General features: G+C 35.3%; 1 long non-coding RNA gene across 1 annotated transcript; it reads right to left on the bottom strand.

Annotated features, from left to right (window-relative positions):
- Positions 1–1,268: 1,268 nt before the first annotated feature.
- Positions 1,269–7,542, bottom strand: LOC128891163 (uncharacterized). Its single transcript, XR_008460768.1, has 4 exons — positions 6,678–7,542; positions 4,518–4,922; positions 2,218–2,525; positions 1,269–1,456 (listed from the first exon to the last, which is right to left on the bottom strand). It is a non-coding gene; the product is annotated as an uncharacterized LOC128891163 (long non-coding RNA).
- Positions 7,543–9,571: the final 2,029 nt, after the last annotated feature.

The raw sequence follows: 9,571 nt of genomic DNA, 5'->3' as shown, positions 1-9,571 counted from the left end.
TAGCAAAATATTTAGCAATATTAGTTTTGATTTCGTTACAATTTTATGTTAATCAAAGTAGGTATTTGAAATAAAAATTATACGTGTAATTGTAATTCCAATCTGTACGCAATTTTACTAATTATAACACATGCTAACCGCACACTGCAGTCATTTTGTTGGAAACTAACTATTTTAATGTAATGCATCAAACCTGTGATCACTTTCACTTGTTATAAACAGAATTACTTACAGAGCGAAGGTGGATACAAAAGAATATTTTAAACAAAACATACGGAAAGATATGCACATAAATTTATTTATCTGCTGTAATTTCATTCTTTACCAAGATTAATGAATAATTCATAAAATTCTTCCGGTACCTAGTATAATTAACAACAAGTGTTCTAAAGTAATTCTGATGAAAGAATGTTATTATTTAATCGTGGTGTCATTTTTCGTTTAATCTTTTCAAACCTGCTATACAATTTAATTAATGCTTGTCCTCGAAATTTGGAGTCGTCTTCTAACTTACAATTATGGCAATAAAGATATCAATTTTAACTATACAATCTTAAATATATCAAAGAAAATCGTTACTTTCTTTATAGTAAAAATCGTAGTCAGACATTAATTTTTGTTGAAATGTTTCAAGAGTTATTAAGAAAATTATATACGGGGTGTTTCTTAAATATCTTATGAGGAGATGAAGCTATCAAAAAAATATTTTTACAAAAGTTATGTAGCTCAAATGAACAAATTATATGGTGTGAATTATAATAATTAGATAGAGCATCTTCTATCCTTGTACGACCGACTACGACTGTGAGATGTGTTAAATCTACCAACTTCAAACTCTAATTAAAGGCTTTATAATACAGGGAATGATCTCGTATTATAGGTCGATGAATTTGTCTAAACAAATACTACCGTATTATAGATTAAGATACATAAGGTTTCATTTAACAAAATTAATTTGTTTGTTAAGTCTTCCCCGCTACTTCACTCGCAACAAAATTATTTACATCATATAATTTGCTTTGTTGTACCTAATAACTTTTGTAAAAACAATTCTTTGATAGCTTCATTTCTTTATGAGCTATGTAACCATAAACGAAACCTTGTATATTTAAGGATATTAGTCAATAGTTATGTTCTGCAATAAATGGCGCTTGTATGGAGACTGACCAATAGTGGTCTTTATTACCATAAATAAAATAAAGGAAAATATTGGCAAAAACAATAGATCTTTCTGAAAATACGTTAAACGTGTATTACACCTGTATTCAGTACACCTTCCTCGGCGTATTTCAGATCCACGTAGTAGTAATCAGAAGCTTAGGTTCGTTAACGACTCTCCTCGCGACTTCCTCGAGCCCTTCGAAGAAGGTTCTCGTGCGGTTATTATCCGAGCGCGTGAATCGCGTGACCAGCGACGTCCCACAGCCGTGAACCCGGAACCGTGTATACACATTTTCTACACAAAGAATATTTTGTTCATCTTCTTCCATATCTCGCTCGTCGAGACGCCATCGACGTTGCGTTGGAGGAATACCGCGGAACAAGTGAAATTGTAACGCGTTGAGCGTTCCATAATAGAAAGTATTCGTTTGGTATGCACGAGAGACTTGTTATTGCTACAACCTGTCCAATCGTATTCGCGTTGAACGGAAATGGTAAAATAAAATCATACTAAATAAAATTCTAAGTAATAGTACGAGACAAATCGTATCAAACATTTTTTAAATAAATATTAACACTAACACTTTGTTATTACTACGATAGAATACGATTACGCGAAACTTGGTTAATATATTAACCATTGTAATGCTACATTTTAAATTGTTGAAAATAATTGCATCGTTAGTCATTGCTCTTTTGCTACAGGAATGTACATGATTCCCGAAAATATCCGGGATTCCCGAGAATACACGAGATCTCGAAAATGTTCGGGATTACCGACAATGTACGGGATATAGAGTAATATCTAGGATTTCCGAAAGTGTTGTTATTCTTGATATTAAAATTTTCCATTGACAGAATTATCGAAATTTGCGATTACTTTCTACGATATTGCTAACATAAACATTCCCGATTAACTTCGAAAGAAACTTAAAGTGTCGGGAATCCCGTACATTTACGGGATCTCGAAATTCCCGGGAATCCCGAACATTTACGGGATCTCGAAATTCTCGGGAATCCCGAATGGTTTCGGGATTCTCGTGTCGTGAAAATTACCTTTGGATAACGGCCATATGGGAAATGTTAGTGATCCCAGCCGTGGGTGGTATCTGCGGCATTCCGTTATACGTTGCACCCACCTTCGTTCTATAATATGGATCAGACTCGCGGAAAACGCTTTTACACGCATGAAGTCTCTTCTAGCATACTTCATTGGCATACCAATCGTTGTACAATGTTTTACGTAATCCTTCCTACTGAGAAAATTGTTCCGAACCGAGGTATAACAATTATCGACAAATCGACGAGTTTTCTTTTCCTGTTCTCTTGAATGTTAATTTCACGGTTTCGATTTATACTTCTTCCTGGAACAAGAAATATCGTCTTTCTTTGCGTTGGAAAGATGGAAAAAATAATTAGAGATCTCACGAATTGATATTTTTATAATGCGAGGTTCGTATTTATTATGATATTTAGTTTTTTGATGAAGAGGAGAAGATCAACAGTTTTTCATAATAAGAATAATAAATAATTCCACGTGTCCCTCGAGAATGTACAATTACGCAATCTTCAAGAAATATTCCGTATATATGCGAAATATTTTATGTCATATTTCTACATACAAGGAGAATACTTTCATATTTCGTTGCAACGAATAAAACAGTCGTGCAGTAGATTGAACTTATGATTTTAAAATAAAGTCTATGAAATTGCGTAACCTTTAAGAACTACTATGCGGATAAGAAAATTACTTTTATTTAACAGTATAGTATCGGAGGATCATGGATTTTGAATTGTTAATAATACTAATACTTGTCAAAATAAAAAATAATATCAAATTTAATTACGACACCTAATCGCTACCGCTTGATAAAGTATTGGTCTTCGTTTCAAAAATATGCTGCATCTAGAAAAAGCTTGAGAATCGCTCCGTTGTTGCACAATATTTCACAAACTTTTGCAAGCGTTCGAGATACACGCTGTAACGTGATAAAAGTAATCGAGCGTTAGATGCGATGAGATTGCGGGGTACGTCGGTTTCGTTTCTACTCCGTTGTTCTTTCTTCGACAAGAGAAAGTGCCAGGCGACACATTTTCATTGTAATTAAACTTGCACGAGGCCAAGATTCTCCCGATAATACGTACACTGTATACTGGCGCATGCCAACCTTCGTTCTCGAAAGTACATTGCAATAAATTTAGCGTTAATTTATCCTCCAATTATTTCGTAATATGTTCTCTTTGAGATTCGATAAATGTCATTCATACTTTTATCTTTATATTTTTTTTCTAAATTACATCCACTTGGTTTCTATGGTATATCTTCGCTTGGTTACGATTCGTTTTGTTGGCACATTGCGCGTAATTGCATCGAAATTACACTGTAATACTTTGACACGTTGAACGCCACGTCGCCCATATATGGGTGACAGAGCTTTTCACCGAGGAACTTCAAAAATTAATTTTAAGGACTGAGTGTTAATGAAAACGAATCTAAATAGAATTCGTAAATTTTTACAGGGATATAAAAATTGGTAATATGACAAACAATAGATTCTATAATTCCCAATAGTCTCGAGAGAAAATTTTAGTCTTGTATATATTTCCACGTGAATCAAGTGTGGCAATCAACGTGTTGAAATATAATAAAACACGTATTAAATTTGATTGCTTTAAAAATTGTCTAAATCGACGTTCCCCAGAACGAATCATACAGGTCGCCTATAGGAAAGATTAAAAATAACCCGAGTTAGAAAGTTAGAAAAAATTAGAATTATTACAATACATGAAGATCAAAACATGAAAAGGTGTGCAATAACATTCTTATCTCTTATTCTAGAAGAGCAAACACGACACAGTTGTTCGATAACCAGTGAGATATCCTAACGTACGATATTCCATTGAAAAATTGAAGCTGAAACATTGAAAATAAGAAATATTGATTTCTCGCATACGTTGGACTGAAGTTCGCTAGGAGACGGTTCTTCGAAAGTTCTGTATGCGTCAACCTCGTATCGAGAGCACGGTATTTTCTTAATGAAACTCGATGAAACTTTGATGCTCTAATAATTGCTTGCGGTTTTTCTTTTCTTTTCTTTTTTTTTTTTTTTTTTTTTTTTAATCGAAACTTTATGGTTCCGTTCGAAGCGAATACCTCGCGTGTTATTTCTCATAACATGATCGTTTAGCAGCGGCTGGACGTGCACGTTTTGCCATCGCGATTAAAAAGAAAAGTTTCAACTAGCGAAAGAAATAAAAAGAAAAAGGAAAACAGTGGAACGCGAAAGGCTGACGACCGATAAGCAAAATTCTTCGTCACGCGTGTACCGCTATACAAAGCATGAGTAAATACGCACCTGAAGGAAGGAACTCGCGGGCCAGTCAAGATCAGTGAAAACGCTAATTATTACGGAGAAATCATTAATTACGTCGCTCCTATTCCGTCTCTGTTTCGTCTTTCTTTTTTCCTGTAGCCGCTGTTCGCATCTCTGTCCCCGCCTTTCATTTCGCGACCGTTTCCGTCTTTCTCTCGTACGCAAAGCTGTTTTTCTCTTACTCTAAGCCTTCTCTTTCACCGTTGCATTCTTTCGTGGCGTTAATTATGCGAAGGACTCCCACGACTCGAGAATGCCGCTCAAGATCATGGACTACGGTCGTGCCAGACGACTTTTCTATGCATTTATTCCCAACATTTTCCTCGCTGTTTTCATCCTCGGAGTTTTCTCGGTCGTACGAGTTTAAGTTGAAGCGTTCCGCCGTTTCTACAATATAAAACAGACAGATGTTAGCCTGCGCCTTTGTGAATATGCTTGCGGTTCATTGTGGACGCGAATTACGTTATTCGTATGAAAAATTAACCAGCTTGCGAACGAAATGAGACAATCTAACAATTTTTGCAGGAGCTTGCAAACGAATGTGTTTAGAACAAGAGAAATATTTAAAGAAAGTGGAAAGATATTTGGGTGGCTTGGAAAGTTTCTGGCAAATTGGGTATTTTCTCAATTCAACACCGTCGCTGTTAGGCAAATTTAAAGCGGTTTGCGTTGGGCGCCAAGATTTAATACAAATGCGTAATCTAGATTATTCAGTAACGTTACGATATTAGTAATCTTGTTAGAAATAAGTCGTTGATAATTTTGTTAAGCTTTACGCTATGTGTTCTAGAATAAACTAAGATCTGTCGTCCTTTCTTTTTGATACTGTTTATAAAATAACTCACTTCTTCATCTTCCCTAACGATATCGAAGACGCATTATTAGTACGATTTTCAACTAGTCCTTTCGAAAAAAACCTATATTTATTATTTATGTCGAAAATGTGTAAAGCTTCCACAAGTGTCGCGGTTTGTGACAGTCGCATGTTTACGACGTGGGTACCTCACACTTCCTGAATTATTATTCGAATACCGTTCATCTGTTCTTCACGCATCCACAGATTTCATGGCGCACGGCAAACAGTGAAACGCTAGGAAGCACGCATCGCGCATTAACAGTAAAAACTGATGAATAAGCAGGCCTTTCATTGACAATAACTATATAACAGAAACATTTTCGATTTTACTGTGACTGTTTCGAGTTTGTTGCCACTAAACGTGAACACTTTCGTCTGGTAATACATAGATGTACGCAGTAATGCTGTGCTTTTACATTCATATATGTCTAACTCTAGTTTAATTAGAAATGTTTATTCCTTGTTTTGTTACGTCACAGTATCAACCTTCTAAATAGTCAACCTGATTTCCGTTAAAATGGATCTAAATACATAACTTATGTCTGAACCTAATGATCACTACAGTGTACCCATATACGAAGTTTAATAATCATAAAATTTTTCGAATTTTCATTCATGATTTTCATTCATTTTCGAGTATCTTCTTTATTAAAGACAATTATTTAAAATATCTCGCGAACTAATCAACTATTTAATACGAATGTGTCATTGATCTTATAAAATAAATATGGTTCTACAAATATAGTACTCTTCGAACCATTCATCTTTTCCCTTCGACATTTTTCTCTAAACGCACCGATAATAGACTGTATTAATAGACTGTGATGCCGGGTTTGAACTTTGTGTAACAATTTTTTTTTTAAACACACGTTCCTGTATAAGATTCATTGTATTAGGTTGTTCCGAAAGTTTCTTTCGCTTTATTAATAAGTAATACATGCACAACAGTTTATGTTTTATGTTACATTACTGAATTGTGCACGATTCATTTTGTTCCATTACTGTTACAACATGAATATCTACGAAATTATATTGTCTATTTATAGAAACACGATCACATCAAATAATTGAGTGCAACTCGCGAAAGACACTTTCGGGACAACCTAATATCACCCAAAAATCCAGGTCTTTGCTTCGAGTATCCTTTCACAATACTAACTTGTTAACAAACGATATGAAATACTATAGTATATTGGACGAACGAAGATTTCCTTGGTGTTTGTTAACCAGCACCGAATTAAAATTCAATATTATCCGCCCACAGTCGCCCACTATTGCTACTTGACCTTTGCCACATTTGGAGACGCTGTAAGCAGAGAATGTCGGTGATTCAACTCCCAAAAGTTTGTGTGGTTATATTTTGAAATTGCACAGCGTGCGAAGCATTATTTCAGTTAACAGATTTCGAGAAGCGCAAACAAATGTCGATACACGCTGCAAGGAGCACGCTGATTAGACGATGAATACTTGGCGCGCATAAACTGTTCCCTAAACGTCAACATTTGACCTCGAATTATTTCGCATACCCGCTAATGACATCTGAAAACACCCCACGCAGTATTAAGTAACCTACGTTGCCTGTGCACGTAGGTAACATAGCCTTTTATAGGGAGCCTCGTGAAAAAAAGAAACAGGGAAGGAAGCATGTTCAACGGAACTTTGAAACATTATAGAATTATTTAAAAAAAATTTAGGGCATCACTATGTTAATACTTTTTTTTGTAGAACACAAGAAGCTGCATCCATCTGTGTCGCCAGAAATATAGGTTTCCATTTTTTTTTTTTTTTTTTTTTTTATTTTAATGCAGTTGCATTTTCTGATGCACCGATGCACAAAAATGCACAAAATTAGTTCCATGTCATGCACCATCCGACACCATTTAACTTTCACTTTTAACATCTTTTTCTACTTCCAACCGTTTAGTTGCGTGGGACACTCAGTATATTTATGGTTTATAAAAAATTAGTTCATACATTACAATTCCACAAAATTTACGTAAACTTAATTTTGTTTTTATCATTTTCGCAAGTATTGCCGACAACGATATATCGTTGTTCGGCATTATAAGGGTTCACGAAAGAACTAAATGTAGAAAGTGAGGTGTTTGTTTTGATATCATTACGTATAGAATCTACCAACTATGAGCAATAATGAGAATCAGTTACTCAAAACTGTTAGGAAGTTCAGGAAGAAGCAACCATCCACACAGAATTGTAAGTTCTTGCTTAGTAAATCTTGTACATAGAACATTTTAACATGCAGATGTTATGTTTGGTGTACTGCAGCGAAAAGCCATCTAGAGAAGTAACAGCAGATGCATAATAGAACTGTTAGAATTATCTTAGACGTGCTAAGAGATACTAGAAACCATATAACTATGTAAACACTTGCACACGAAGGAAAACGTTGAAATACCTTTGGTCTTCATATCTCGTTACTACAGAGCATATGTGTATAGGAATAATAACTGCAATCCATTAATCAGGGAAACAAGGAATCATAAAATAAAGAAGATTCATTTGAAAATCCTAGCAAACTTCTGAAGCACGTCATAGTCAATCGCTACAATGAAGGAATTGTATTAGTATATGACAAATCGCAACGTATTCACTTCAAGGTGTTAAACGTATTTATCGATGTTAAAAAATGACACTATTCGGTTTTGGTATTTTCTGGAACTACATTTAAAAAATATTCCCAGAAAATTTCAAGTTGATTCGACTAAAAATACATTTTTCAAATCGGCGAACAAAATTTTTCAAAATTATATGGCAAATTATACGAAGTAAATAATGTATCGTGAGTGAAGTAGTGGGAGAGATTTTATAAACAAACTAATTCATCGATTAGAGCAAAAAGCGATTCATTTAAAATTCGTCCCTCAAAAGTTTAAAGAAAGCTGATCAAAATCCATAAAACGAAAGGAAAATTTAACAGTAAAACGATCGCATAACTTCTTTTGAGGTCAGTTTATAAATGTTACCTGAATAATTGAAGGAGTTAGATCACTCGACTGTGGACCGTAAATTCGCTACGATTTTATCACCGAAACGTTTAGTAGGTACGGTAGGATTGAAGATAAATTAAGGGGTTATCCCCGACACTACCCTCTTTTTATTTCTAATCTCGTTGCTTCGCCATTTGTATTTGAAAGACGGAAAGCTCAAATCCATAGAAAGACACAGCCTGTCTTTCAAACGGATTAACAAGCTGGCATCGCGTGAAAGTAAGGGTCTCGTCTGGCGCTATCCACACTCGAGGAAGTGGCCTCGAGTGCTCATTTGAATTTGATGCAGCTGTAGCGTTGCACAGTTTGTGCTGCCATATGGCCGTTTGTATAATAAAAAGATAAAAAATCGAAAAGTCCATAGATACCTAGGGGACTTCACGTTTGGTTGGATTCTTTGAAATAATCTGTATTTTCCGGATTTTCCAAAAGATAAACGAATTAATTAATTGTTTGACGTTTAAACACGAATACTAATACGACTATTATGGAACATATGACAATTTTCATGCATTAACCTCTTTTAAAGACGCTATATGCAAATGAATTTCTGTTTGGTCCAATTGATAATATACACAAACCAAAGCAATTGTTATCTGTAAATAGATTTTAACATATAAATATGCTGCCATATTTTAAAGTAATACATTTTTTTAGTTCTAAAACGTATTGCGAACGTAAGTAATGGTAATTTTGATATAAAACAATATTGCAAATACATACAGGGTGTCCCAAAACTCGGGGAGGAGCCGGAAATAGGGGGTAGCTAAGACGATTCTGAACAACAATTTCCTTTGCAAAAATGTCGGATGGGGCTTCGTTAAGGAGATATTAAGCGAAAACCCCGACCAATCGGAGCGCGCGTAGACCGCTACCGCGGCCGCTCGAACGGTCTACGCGTGCTCTGATTGGTCGGGGTTTTCCGTTAATATCTCCTCAACGAATCCTCGGACAACAATTTCGCTAAGGAAAAAGTTGTTTCAAATCACCTCTACTCTGTGTATACAGAGTGTCCCAAAAATGTTGTAACACCTTGAAAGAGGTGGTTCGGGAGGTGATTTGAAACAACTTTTTCCTTAGCGAAAATGTTGTCCGAGGCTTCGTTGAGGAGATATTAACGAAAAACACTGACGAATCAGAGCGCGAGGCGGTCGCGCTCCCCGACCAATCAG

The sequence above is a fragment of the Hylaeus anthracinus genome, unplaced genomic scaffold (genome assembly GCF_026225885.1).
Source record: "Hylaeus anthracinus isolate JK02 unplaced genomic scaffold, UHH_iyHylAnth1.0_haploid 12001, whole genome shotgun sequence".
In the NCBI taxonomy this organism is placed as follows: Eukaryota; Metazoa; Arthropoda; class Insecta; order Hymenoptera; family Colletidae; genus Hylaeus; species Hylaeus anthracinus.
Note: the sequence above shows the minus strand (reverse complement) of the source record. Positions and strands in the feature narration are given on the sequence as shown.